The sequence below is a fragment of the Protopterus annectens genome, chromosome 1.part1 (genome assembly GCF_019279795.1).
Source record: "Protopterus annectens isolate FY-2018-M chromosome 1.part1, PAN1.0, whole genome shotgun sequence".
NCBI lineage: Eukaryota > Metazoa > Chordata > Ceratodontiformes > Protopteridae > Protopterus > Protopterus annectens.
The window spans coordinates 968897960-968911928 of record NC_056726.1 but is presented as its reverse complement, the minus strand read 5'-3'; positions in this window follow the sequence as shown (position 1 = coordinate 968911928).

Here is a 13969-nt window from a genome sequence, read left to right as displayed (position 1 = left end):
GAGCTCAATCGTGTCTCTGTTCATATAGTCCAGAGAGCTATGTCTGAAGTCATTCACACCAACATGGACTAAGACAGTCATAATAGTACCTGTTGTTGAGAGACTTGAGTGCATGTGTGATAAGGCAGATCCTGGCATCTGACAGACAGCTGACCATGACCTTCTCCTTATACGGCCTGGTGAGAGGGACATCTGTGTGTCTGACAATAAAATCACCTTTGACTATTATGTTTGGTTTTGTGTTTTGCAATAAGGTCTTGACAGGTGAGGCACTGTATGTGAGCTATTACATGTATTGTGTTCTGCAGAGGAAGTATTATGTGTAGCATGCTTGTGTTTGTGTTTGGGAGTCCTCTGATGTTTATGTATGTTTCTGGTGAGGTCCTCTGCATATGTAGGTATGTGTGATGTGGATTTGGGTGGAAGTAGGAGATGAGATGTGCATGCTGATGACCCGCTCATTGTTGTATGTACTGACTGGTGTGTGAGAGAGCATGGATTCAAGGTTCTTAATATAGTTACATCTCTCACAAGTTGAGTTTGTGTGGTGTAGGAGCAGAGGGTTGTTAGTGAACATGAGGCAGTTATTACACTGTCTCAGGATGCTCATGTTGACCAAGTTGGCTGGAGAAACTCTGGGAAATTGTACATCCACAGTGTTAGGGAAATTTATATGGTCAGGAAGAGAGGTCGCACTTAGGAATGGTTGTGGGTGAGAGGTGTGTTGGTACCACTGAGGCTAGGCTTAGTGTTCTACCTGATTGTAGAGCTGAGCCATGAAAAACCTGTGGAGGACCACAAGCAAAGTTCTAAGGGAAAATTTAAGAAGCAAAACATTTGCTACTACAACCACCAGTGATAACTACTGTTACATGGCAGTGCATGATGGTGCCCTACATGTAAGTAGCACAGATGCTGGGCTTATATAAAACAAGAAATAACCATTTTAACAAAGACTAGCAAATAAAAATGCACTGTCTGAGCTCTAGTCCAATCACCCTCAATTAGATGGGACCCAGACAGCACTCTCCTCCCGCAAAGGTGCAGAAAGGCCTTCAACAAAGTTGGATTGAATTTGTTGTTCAGAGGTTACAGAACAGACCCAGAAACAACAAACATGGACCTGGGCTATGCTACAGCTAACTAGTACAGTATGCAGTAAAATGTGGCCAAAAACAGTTCTGACAATTCAAACAGACATTAGAATGCAAATACAAATTAAGAGAGCAATATAAGAGTAGAAACAAGCACTTATAGTTAGTTGGAAGCAACGGATGCCTCAGCTCGTTCAGTATTTATTTAACATTTGTTTACCAGGAAATTCCAACTTGGAATGAAACCAATTTTCAGCAGAGGCCTGGGGAGAAATGCTCCAGATGCATGTCTTTAAAACATTAAAGGAAACCAGAGCAAACCCACACGAACACAGGGAGAACATGCAGACTCCGCACAGAAGGCACTCCAGCTGAGAATCAAACTGGAAAATCTCTTGTTGTGAGACAACAATGCTACCGCTTCACCACTGTGCCATCTAGTATCTCAGTGAAGAGATGGTTTTAGTGCTCAAGTGATACAAGGCAGTCTAGATTCCATAAGACTGAATCTAGCCTATGCTAAAAAGTGCAGAGGTATTTGAAATTTAAAGTGCTTAAAATCACAGTCACAACAGCAAAAAACAGTATAAAATGGGATCACCCTGCTGTATCCCACATAAGGGATAAATACTAGACTTTGTACTGTCCAAAATATCTATAACATAATATATTTCCCTTCTTATCCAATTCTTCCAAAATTAGTATGTCACCACTTTCATCAATCCGAGTATTAGTCTATATTCTAGTCTATATCCAGGTAGATTTATTTGCTTTACTCTCTACTTGCCTTATACAGAATCTCTTTTCAAACCAGTCCCCTTGTCCCCCTAAGTCCCATACTTTGTTTGACATGACCAGTGTCTTATTAACATTATATTTCAACTTTATTTCAAACTCCATGTCAAACCATGAAGGTTTCTCACCCCTCGTTGCCTGCAAATAATGTTGCCCCACTGTAGCAATGAACTTACTAACCTTAACTAAACTGCTGTCCTGAACACAACATATTATATTGCTTCAGTCCATTAATTTATTTACTTTTCCTAACCTTGATCTCAGGCTTTGTCTTGTATGTGCAACATTCCATTAAAGAACATTCTGTAGCTATCAAGATTGTATCTTTCCCTTGAGAAAAGAACATTCTGTCTGAAGATTTTATACTTATCTTTCCTTTTTAATAAACTGCCTTCCATGCTTGGCCAGCAAGGTTAGTTTCCTTTCTGCTTAACTGTCTTTTATGCATAAATGAAACACAATTTATTTTACCCTTTAGCCTGTCTAATGTCTAATAACTACTTTAAAATGGAAATCCCTAATCTAACAGTTGACCCTGAGGTCCCTGACGAAAGTCTACTGGGACCTACTCCTGTAGTTACCTTACATTTATATTGCTAACTACTGTACTTAGCTTTATGCTACTTGACTCATAATCTGAAAAAACATTATTTGGTAAGCCTGCAATTTTAAGTTTGACCAATAGGTGTCACTTGAGCATTTATGCCCTGTTTGGATTTAAGTCTTTTTACTTTATGATTTGAATTAACTTTATGATATGAGCAAACTTGCAATTTTACTTTTGACCACTAGATGTTACTTGAACATTTATGGTCTGTTTGGATTGAAGTTTCTTAACTTTATGATTTGATTTTTATCTGTTTAAAACATGTACATTATTTAACCCCCTTTTGCTGGAGGAAGAGGTCTTGCAAAATTTATTTCTATACTGTACCATGCTTTTTCTGAAACTGGCACTCTCTGCAACCAAGTTAAAGACTGTTTTTTAACATAGGGTTAGTCTGCAGACATATTATGCACTCCTCCTGAATTTCTTTACAAAGTTTTTTAGCTGAGGATTTTAAAACATACTTTATGATAGGCAAATTTTCTGAAAACCTACATAACCTAGTCACTGATGGTTGTACTTTATTAGCTGCTTACAACCTTACTCCAGGTACTGGACTGGCAACTTTGCATTGTGCCCTTTTATCAGCATCCCCGTGCATGACTTGGATTTTTGCCAGATTTGCCTCAACCGTTGAGCCCATTTGGCTCACCTCAGTTATACCTTTTACCTTAATTTTCTTTTACTGTATTGGATATAGAGGAATCCCCTCCTTGGCAGTTTTTTTTCTGCCACATATTGTATAGCCTATCAAGGATGGTGGCTATTTTCTGAAGACTAATTGAAATCTGCACTAAAAAGATAACTTTATAAGTGGTCTTGAAGCATAATTACCATATTATGTGTTAACTTGTGTCTATACATTTTATTCAATGCTACTTACTTGTTTTAACTTTTATGAATATGCCTTGAGTGCATTGAATAAACTATTACTACATATTCTTTAAATAACTATTTTATTATGCCTGTAAAAATAATTCTGTTACTTTACCCTTAACTAATGACTGAATAATATAATAAGCCTGTTACAAATAAGTCTGTCACTTTACCCTTTACTAATGACTAAATAATGTGAAGTATTTTGAGATTTGACTGAAATGTACTATACTGAACACATAACTGAATATGAATGTCATATTCTGAAACTTAACTGATATTTACATTAGCATCAACTGCACATTTAAAAATAGCTATCTATATTTTGAAACTAACTAAACTAATACCAAAAGAATATCTTTTGCCAGTGTTAACTAAACACAGATAAAAGCATAACTGAAACTGGTATATGTTATATTTGGAGAACCAGACCATTATTGATTGAACATAGTTATACTGAAACTGGTACTATTGCACAGTTGTTTGAAAACATGAGAAAATGTTGGCAGTGTTACTTGAACACAAATAAACTGCAACCTATCTGAACACAGATAGACTGAAAGCTACCATGAACCTGAAACATAACATTGCCTGAACATAAATAAACTGAAACTAGTACTATTGTTATATAATTGTTTGAAAACATACATACTTGCTTTAACTTATACATTTTAACTTTAAACAAATATTGAAGAAATAACTGAAACACATAGACAGTCAATTTCTGCCCCATGGCTCTTTGCCATATCTTGCTCTGCATTGTTCCAGTCACTGATGAGGTAAAGGAAGGCCTGCTTTAATGCTGAAATGTCCTCTTTGTAGTTAGGCCTTTTAAACCTCTTCTTTTCATTTCTTGTGCAAGGCTAGGTAGCTAAAGTTCTTGATTGTATTTAGTATCAGGTCCTTACAATAACATTTGCATCTTTAACAATTATAAATTGATAGTATTACTTATTGCCCTATAGCTGCCATGGTGGTGCAGCGGTTAGCATTGTCGCCTCACAGCAAGAGGTTCTCTCGTTCGATTCTCGGCTGGAGCGCCTTCTGTGTGGAGTCTGCATGTCCTCCCCGTGGTCAAGTGATGTTAAAGACATGCAGGTAGGTGTGAGCGTGAATGGGCGTGCCTTCGTTGAAGGTTGGGTTGGCAACTCAGCACTGTAAAATCCACTGCCAATCATGAGCGGACTGGAGTTCAACTGTGGCGACCCCTAACCAGGAAAAGCCAAAAGACTTTTAGTATTACTTATTGCCCTGACCTTATTTACATTTTTCTGCATGAAATGCAGCTTTAAAAACTATAAACTGGCAGCATTGCTTACTGTGCTGACTTTATTTAAATTTTTCTGCATGAAATAAACATTTGCTGCTAATAAACTCTTGCAAGTCTGGAATAAAGTCAAATATCATAACCTTTATACATATTCTGAAAATCTGGTATGTTACTGACAACATTAACCTGAGCCATAGCATACTTTTGATTATCCCTTGGGCTCGAACTTTGTGCATTACTTACATCATTTGCTCAGTTATTAACCATAGTGGGATGCCCTGTATTTGAAAAGCTAACAATATTTAAATCAGTAACCTGTTTAGCTTTATTGGAAATAACTGAAACAAGTCATTAATACCAGCTTTTACACGCTTGTGTTTCCATGTCCAATATTTAGGACACTGTTTTCTTACATATAAAACATTTAACTACTGGGACAGGTGAAGTCTGTTTTACTGCTGCAATATCAGTATTTCCAGGAAACATCTTATTACTGGCATCTGATGCTTGCAAAATCTGTTCCTGTCTCACCATTAAATGGACAGCTTTTCTACAGTCTTGGCTGTAGCAATTATATTTAACTTGATAGTTGTATCAAGTTTCTGAACTTATTTTAAATGAAACTCAAAGTAGTAATGTGACACTATGCATTTTTGCACCAATATAAAATCAGTTTTAACTGTTGAACTTTTTGCATTTTGTCTTGTGACCCTTAGATTTTAACATACTGTTCTGTGAGTGAAACTCCACCTACTTTTTTACCATAACTGTTTCTTTAGCTGACATCATTTAACTTTTCAGTAGTACTGAATGTTGCAAGAATTTATTATTACTGTCTACTAGTCCAGTCCCAGGAGTAAGGTTGTAAGCAGCTGATAAAGTACAACCATCAGCTACTAGGTTATGTAGGTTTTCAGAAAATTTGGCCTATCATTAAGTATATGTTTTAAAATAATATGTCTGCAGACTAACCCTATGTTAAAAAAAAAAAACTCAGTTAATCAAATCATAAAGTTAAGAAATTTCAATCCAAACAGGGCATAAATGCTCAAGTAACACCTACTGGTCAAAATTAAAATTGCAGGTTTACCAAATATATATATATATATATATATATATATATATATATATATATATATATATATTTTTTTTATTTTTTATTTTCATATTATGAGTCAGGTGGGCGGGTGTAGCAGTTAGCATTGTCGCTTCACAGCAAGAGGTTCCCTGGTTTGATCCTCGGCTGGGGTGCCTTCTGTGCAGAGTCTACATGTCCTCCCTGTGGTCGCATGGGTTTCCTCCAGGTGCTCCTGTTTCCTCCCACATACCAAAGACATGCTGTAGGTGGATTGGACACTCTAAAATTGGCCCTAGATGTGAGTGCATGTGTGTGCCTTCTGTGGAAGGTTGGGCACCGGGCTGGCAACTCGACACCGTAAAACTCCACTGCCAATCATGAGTGGACAGGTGATCCACTGTGGCAACCCCTAACTGGGAAAAGCCGAAAGAAGAAGAAGAAGATTATGAGTCAGGTAGCATAAAGCTGAATACAGTAGTTAGCAATATAAATGTAGGGTAACTACAGAAGTAGGTCCCAGTAGACTTTTGTCAGGGACCTCAGGGACAACTGTTAGATTAGGGACTTCCATTTTAAAGTATTAGACATTAGACAAGCTAAAGGGAAAAATAAATTGTGTTTCATTTATGCATAAAAGACAGTTAAGCAGAAAGAAAATAACCTTGCTGACCAAGCATGGAAGACAGTTTATTAAAAAGAAAAGATAAGCATAAAGTGTGCAGACAAAATGTTCCTTTCTCAAAGGAAATATACAATGTTGTCAGCTACAGAATGTTCTTTAATGGAATGCTGCATATACAAGACAAAGCCTGAGACCAAGGTTAGAAAATGTAAATAAGGAAAACTGCTGGACTGAAGCAATATAATATGATGTGTTCAGAATAGCAGTTCAGTTAAGGTTGCTTCAGAGAAGATGTCAAGCCTGAGTACAGAAGACAGATCATCTAAAGACTATGTCTGTTTACGTTGCTCAGGACAATCAGAATATGATGTGTAGCAACTTGAATTGTTTATCAGTACTGTTAATGAGGACAGTATTCGGATATTGTGAACATCTAATAAAACCTTATTAAATGAACTACAGTGTTTGGAGAATTCATTCTGAAAAGTGCACAAGACTTGGTCCATAAAGGAGAGACTGGCACCTGTTCAGCATGATCTTGGGTAATCAAGACTTTGCATTGCAGCCAGTGTTTCCAGCTAATTTTGGTACAGTACAGTATTGTCAATTCTTACAGTGAGTCTCTGAAATTGTTACTGTTTTGTCCTTTGCTAGTTTGAATGCTTCAGCAATGGCTACAGCTTCAGCTAATTGAGCAGACACATTTCCGTGTTACTGTCCTGTTAACGGTATATTCTCTGCATACACAGAAAATGCTGCTATTGCAACTAACATGCCATTTTCCATCCAACCCAGGATCCATCAACAAATGGAAGTAACTTAGAATTTGGTAATAGGGCATCTTTTAAATCTGATCTAGGAAGAGCCTAGCTACAAAAGCATAATCATGGGGTTCTCCTTCATCTGCTGTAGGAATTAAAGAAGCAGGTTAGGAGGTGGGTCTCTAGTGACCTCAAAGAATGGTTATTAAGCAAAGATAATTTATGTTTAAACAATCGTGTAGCAGATATTGTGTTTTGGTTCTTCTACAGAATGTGGAACTGCCACAGAAGTATTATAGATTCATAGGTTCATAGTTGTTTACTAGGTTAACAAACCTAGCCATGCATCCCAAATCTCTGACAAGTTCTGATACCCTTGATGAATGTAAGCAAGGGGTTTGGGAAATGAAACATTTACACACAGGTACCTGGGAGATGAACCTGTTGCCTCTGCCCATTAGAGACACAGATGCCATACCAGGGATGAATTTTCTTTTCCCCATCCAATTGTCCAGGTTGCACTTGAATTGGGTTAGAGAGGAACTCTGCTTCACATGGATGGGGAACCTGTTCCATGGACAGGGTAGTCTCTGGGATACATACTTGTCTCTCCAGCAGGTCCTATATATATAATGGGCAAGGTTTAACTCTTTAGAACAGACAACTCTGGTGCTGTTTGTTTTGTGGATATGCAGGTGGTCCATCAGAGTGGGGTCTGACAATGCCCTGTATCCCAGGCATAGATCTCCCCTCAAAAGCCTGTAGGAGACAGAATACAGGGATAGGGCCTTGAGGCAGTCTGCATAGGACATATTACTTACACCCTGTATTCTTTTAGTGAGGAACCTCTGTAGATGTTCCAGTTGTTGGATATGCCTGGTTAGGTACATACCAAAGGAGGCATTGTACTCAATGATAGGTCTGATGAATGCAGAATACAGTGGAACAATGACTTCCTTGGACTTAGATGCCCATACCTTTGTTTGCAAGTTGCACAATACAGAATGATTTCCTCGCTGTTGTAGACAAGTGATGGTCAAAGGCTAGATTACTATCTATGTGTGCCACTAAGTCCCTGACTACTGGGTCAGCTCTAAGGGGTGTGTTGTCAATATGATAGTTACCAGGGGTGGATGACTTCCAAAAGGATACTATTATGCATTTCTTAGCATTTAGTTTTAGTCCATGGCTCTGACACCAAATGTTTGCTTGTGAAAGCCCTTCCTGGAGAACATTTGTGTCACTGTGGCATTCAATGACAGCTTCTAATTTGCAATCATCTGCAAACTTAGTCAGCCAAAGACCACTGACATTGGCTTTGACTTCAGAGAAGTAAATGCCAAAAAGAAGCAGTCCAAGGACTGATCCCTGAGGGACTCCACTTGTGACTGGCCTCTTTGTAGAGGTGGACTCCCCAATTCTAACTTCCTGGGTCCTGTCTGTGAGCCAGTTGGCTATCCACTGGGTGACATACAAGTTTGTACCTAACCTCTTGAGTTTGTCAACAATGCCAATGGGGTATTGTGTCAAATGCCTTGGCCAAGTCAAGGCAGGCAGTGTGAACCATTTTTCCCTCATCCATTGCTTTGGTTACCTTCTCAAAGAAGTCCACTAGGTTGAGTAGGCATGATCTGCCCTTGACGAAACCAAACTGGGTTGAGTCCAGTGGCTAGACGTTTACTATATCTCAGTTGATCATTTCCATGATAATACTTTCTATGGTTTTACATATAAGACAAGTGAGCCTTATGTGTCTGTAGTTTCCAGGGTCTGTAGATGGCTCACCTTTGTGCAGAGGGATGACTATTGCTGTTCTTCATTCATGAGGCACAGAGCCTGTTTGGAGGCTACAATTAAATAGTAATTCTAGAGGCCCTGATAGGTCATGTTTCATGCTATTTAGAAGGCATCCTAGGATATTGTCTGGGCCCATTGATGCAGTGTTCTTGGTTTTAGAGAGAACATTAAGGACCTGCTCCCTAGTGATAGTAGGGAGAGTTATATTTGATGGTATTTCCTGAGAGAAGGTTCAGGGGAGAGAGGGGAGCTGAATTTATCAGCCAGGAGGTTTGCTCAGTATAGGTGGCTCCATTTACAATTAGCTCTGCACACAATTGTGTACTGCCTTTGAGGTTGCAGACATAGCTAAAGAATGTTTTGTGGTTGTCCTTGGCCTGGGAGGCCAGATTTACCTCAAATTTGGCTTTGGTAGACTTTATTTGTCCTCTGAGTCATTTGTTTAGTTTGAGAGTGCTTTTATCCTGCTGGGTGTTGTACCTCCTAATTTGTGCCATGATTTTCTTCCTTCTGTTATATAGCCTATTGATTTTGTGATTCCACCAGGGTGGCTTGTTTTTTGAGTTAGTTCTGTACTGTTTCCTGGTGGGTACAGCTGCCTCTATGCAGCTATTAACATGCTTGTACAGGGTTTATGTGAACAGTTCTGTATAGGCAGCAATGTTCTCATGGTTTATGGGGGCTTGAAATTTTAATTTTGCCAGGTTATCGCTTAATAGCAGGAGGTTAGCCGTACAGTAGTTCCTGAATATTCCAGGTTTAGCTGGGTATCCAGGTTTTATTTTTACTTCAAAGAACACCATTTTGTGGTCTGACCTTACCAGGGAAGACATTACAGTAGGGAGTGTGCAGCACTCTCTCATATTAATGAGGACCAGATCCAGTATGGTTGCACCCCTGGTTGGTGTATTGACTATCTAGTCTAGGGAGTTTAGGTTTACAAAATCCAGGAATCTCTGTGCCTGTATGTTTGGTGTCATATAGGATTCCCAGTTAATAGTGAAGTAATTAAAGTCACCCATGAATATGGTATTCAGTTAGATGGTTAGTGTTTCTAATAAGTTTAAATATATGGTATGGGTTTCCTGTGTCATACAGGGGGACTTATACCTTGCAAGGAAGTGGTATTGGATTTTGCCTATGGTGATTTGAACATGGAAAAGCTCAAGTGCATTGTCCTGTTTGACCAGCTTTAAAGTATATTTATACATGTAAATATAGACACCTCCACCTTTAGTCCCTGCCTCTGAAGTAGCTGATCTAAATTTGTGGAGGGCATTATAACCTTGCACTGTTGGTGTGCTCTCCATGGCTTTAAACCATGTCTCAGTGACTGCACAGATGTTAGCATTCTAGGGTGAAGAGAACTTCTAGGGAGTGGATTTTTTTGTATAGAATCCTAACATTGAGCAGTAATACCTTTAGATTTTCTTGGTTTTGATTTGCTATGTTGGAAGTACTTTCAGTTTGGCATTGTCTAAAAAAGGCACTATGGGGGAATGTAACGACCCACCATTGCCAATCAGGAATCAAGAAGCCTCACTCCTCACCACTTTAAACAGTGGGATCATTCACTGAGAGGTTAACAGGTGCACACAGTATTTCCTGATGCATCCCTGCATCAAGTGCAATTTCCCTTAAGAGCACATAGATACCACAGTCAGTCTGGGGCTGGTTTCTCACTCTTCCTCCAGATCCCCAGTAAGATTCTCCACTGGCACAGCTATAGAGTTGAGATCTCAGCTGACTGACTAAGCCAAGACCTCCAGCACCCTCTCTGTCCAGCCAGTGCTTTGTGTCCTGAAAAGACTGGCACAGGTTTACTAGCTATGCTGTCTTCTGCCCAGACTATAAGGTAGTTTTCACTGCCACCAGTCACTCTTGCCAGCTACCTTAAGGTCCTTACCAAAGGGTGTCCAGTCTTACTGTGTAATATTAATATTAACACAAACGGTAGTTTGACCAAGAGCAAGGCTATTAGCAGTTGCCCACACAGTGTCACCAAATACATATGTGAGTACTCTCAAATTATAGTTACATGGGTCAGCCACAATGAAAGGTTTAAATTATTTATTTATTTATTTATTTACATTTGTTGACCGGGAGAGTCCGACTGGACACAGGTCCATTTTCAGCGGAGGCCCGGGGAGAAAAGCTCCACATTAAGTATTACTTGCATTATACAGTTAAAAAAACATAGCATTTAAATATAGACATTAGTCCAGCTGAGGACGTAAGACAAGAATAAAACATAGATGTAAAACAGCTGTAGAATATGGTGACATATATTAAACATGGTTACAAGTGTATTTGAGATTCATCAGTGAACAATTGATACAATCTGTTTTTGAGGTACATAACAGCCATTAGCAGTTGTTGCTACAAGAAGTTAGTATTATGTGGTAATTAGCTGGGAACTTAAGTAGCCAAGCTTGCTAAGAGTAGGTTGTTGATAGGGGGGCCAAGAGAGGTAGTGGGTGGGTGGAGTGGATAGTATTAGGGGGGGAGTTGCAAGGGCATATCTGGCAAGTTTTTAAGTGTGATTTTAGTAAGGATTTGAAGTGGGTGCAAGAAGTTACAGAGGCAATTGAGGATGGGAGGGATTTCCAGAGTTTGGCTATAGTGCAGGAGAATAATGCTTCTCCAGCAGAGTTATTGGCTCTTGTGACCTGTAGGAGGTTTTTGTGGCTGGATCTTAGTGGTCTCGCAGTTATGTAGGGTTGGAGTAGATTCTGCAGGGATGGGACTTTTAGTGGTTGGTTTATTAGTTTGTAAATATTATTAATAATATTAAATTATTAATATATTATAATTAATATTACTATAATATTATTAAATATATTTAATAATAAATAATAAAAGAACAAGGCAATACTAAATATATGTTCACAGTGACATCAGAGTTCAAAACCACAGGAAATATTTATAATAACATGTACATACTCACACAAAGAAAAACATCTAAACTAAGCTTCACTATATTCCTGACTGTATCTAAAAGAATTACACTATTCTCTAGTAACTTACTATTAGAACAAGGCAGATGATATGGTGAATGGTTCTTGTTGTTGTCAGGTCCAAGACATTGTTTATTTATTTATTTGACATTTGTTTGTCTGACTGGGTCTACAGAACCTGTTTTCAGCAGATGCCCGGGGAGAAAAGCTCCACATACACTACAATACAAATACAGTATAATCCAATACAATAAAGATTACATTAGAAATACTATACAAAAAATAAGCTGAAAGAACAAACTGCTACAAGATGTTGTAATATATTACTACACATCTGGACAATTCTATACAGTTAAAACATTATAGACGGTAATAGTCACTCTCATCCTACATGATGTAGACAGTGTCCAAAAAAGTATGTAGGTAGTGCAATGTGTGACATTGACTGTTATAGTACATGAAAAATAGAATGTTAGTTTCAGTTAAGAAAATAGCAACCAGAAAGCTAGTGATTCAGATAGAGAGTGAGAGAGTTAAGAAGAATAGAAGCAATACAGCCTGAGCAGTAGTCTAAGGATATGGTATAGAAGCAGAGAAGGAGTTAGAAGAGCTTTAGGATCTTACAGCCTGTGAGGGATTGAAATGTGACAGAAGAGGAAGACCTGAGCACTAGGCAAGCTTTATGCAGGAGCAGAGCCATCTATTTTTGAGATGATTTTTTTTTAAAGAGGCTTTGAAATGAGTTAGGCCAAGCATAGACCTCATAGCTAGAGGTAGTGAATTCCAATGTATAGAATGTAGAGAGTTCCTCTGTATACAGACAGAGTATGAATACAGAGAGTGACCATGTAGCTAAGAGATTTTTGTCTTCTGATCATAGGGATCAATTTGGTGTGTTAGGTGTGACTAGATTGGCTAGTGCAGGCCAGGCAGTAGGCTTGAAAATAAGGTTGTGCAAGGTGGATAGCTGAATAAAGGCAGGTTGGCTGGGTAGTTCAAGCCAGTTTAATTCTATGAGTGGTTTACAGTGGTGTGTGTGATATTTAGAGTTTGTGGCAAACTTTGCAACTTTGTTGTAGCACTGTTCCAACTTGCTTAGCATAGAAGTTTGTACGTTAGTTAAGATAGGGGCACCATAAAGAAGGGAGGGAAGTAAAAATGTTTTTGCAAGGGTAGTTTTCATTGCTGCAGCAAATAAATGTTTGTATGTATATAAGAGTCTCAGTTTTTGATGAGTTTTCTTTATATTGTGCTGTATATGGGGGTCAAATGAAAGTTTATTGTCAATGATAACACCTAGAAGTTTGGTTTCCTGCACTATTTCTATGGCAGTGTTGTCAGATGCAGGGATGTTGAAATGATCAGTGACAGGGGAGGTATTTTTGGGATGAAAGGGTATTAGTTTTGTCTTCTTTGGATTAAGAAAGAGTTGGGCATTTCTTAACCAGGATTTGACTGCAGTAAAAGACTGTTGAGTTTTTGACTAGATTTGGTTTATCAGTGCAGATAATGGTGGAATCATCAGCATATTGAATAAGGGTCCCAGGGTGAGAGGCAGTGTGATGGTTGTTTGTGAAAATGTTGAAGTGTAGGGGTCCTAGGATGGAGCCTTGGGGTACTCCAGTAGGGTTGTGGAGAAAGGGTGAGAGTTTTTTGGACCATTTCACTGCTTGTTTATGATCCTTGAGGTAGCTCTGAAACCAGTTTACTGTGTTATGTGAGAAGCCTAAGTTAGACAGTCTGTTCAAAAGTAAGGGGTGAGGCACTATGTCAAAGGCCTTGGAGAGATCAAGGAATACTGAGGCTGCATCTCTGGCCTTGTTCATGGTATCTGTAAAGGATAATAGGGCTGTAGTTGTGCTGTGGTTAGGTCGGAAGCCATGTTGGGTTTTGGTTAAAAAATTGTTTTGCAATAGATATTGCATTACCTGCTGATGGATACCGCTCTTGAGAATTTTGGATATGGGTGACAAGATGGATATAGGATGGAAATTGGATGGATCAAAAGAGTTGCCTCCTTTGTGGATGGTGGTGATGTTAGATTGTTTTCATATGGTAGGTACTTCTGATTCGGATAAAGACTTATTTATAAGGATACTGCTTGGGTAGGCA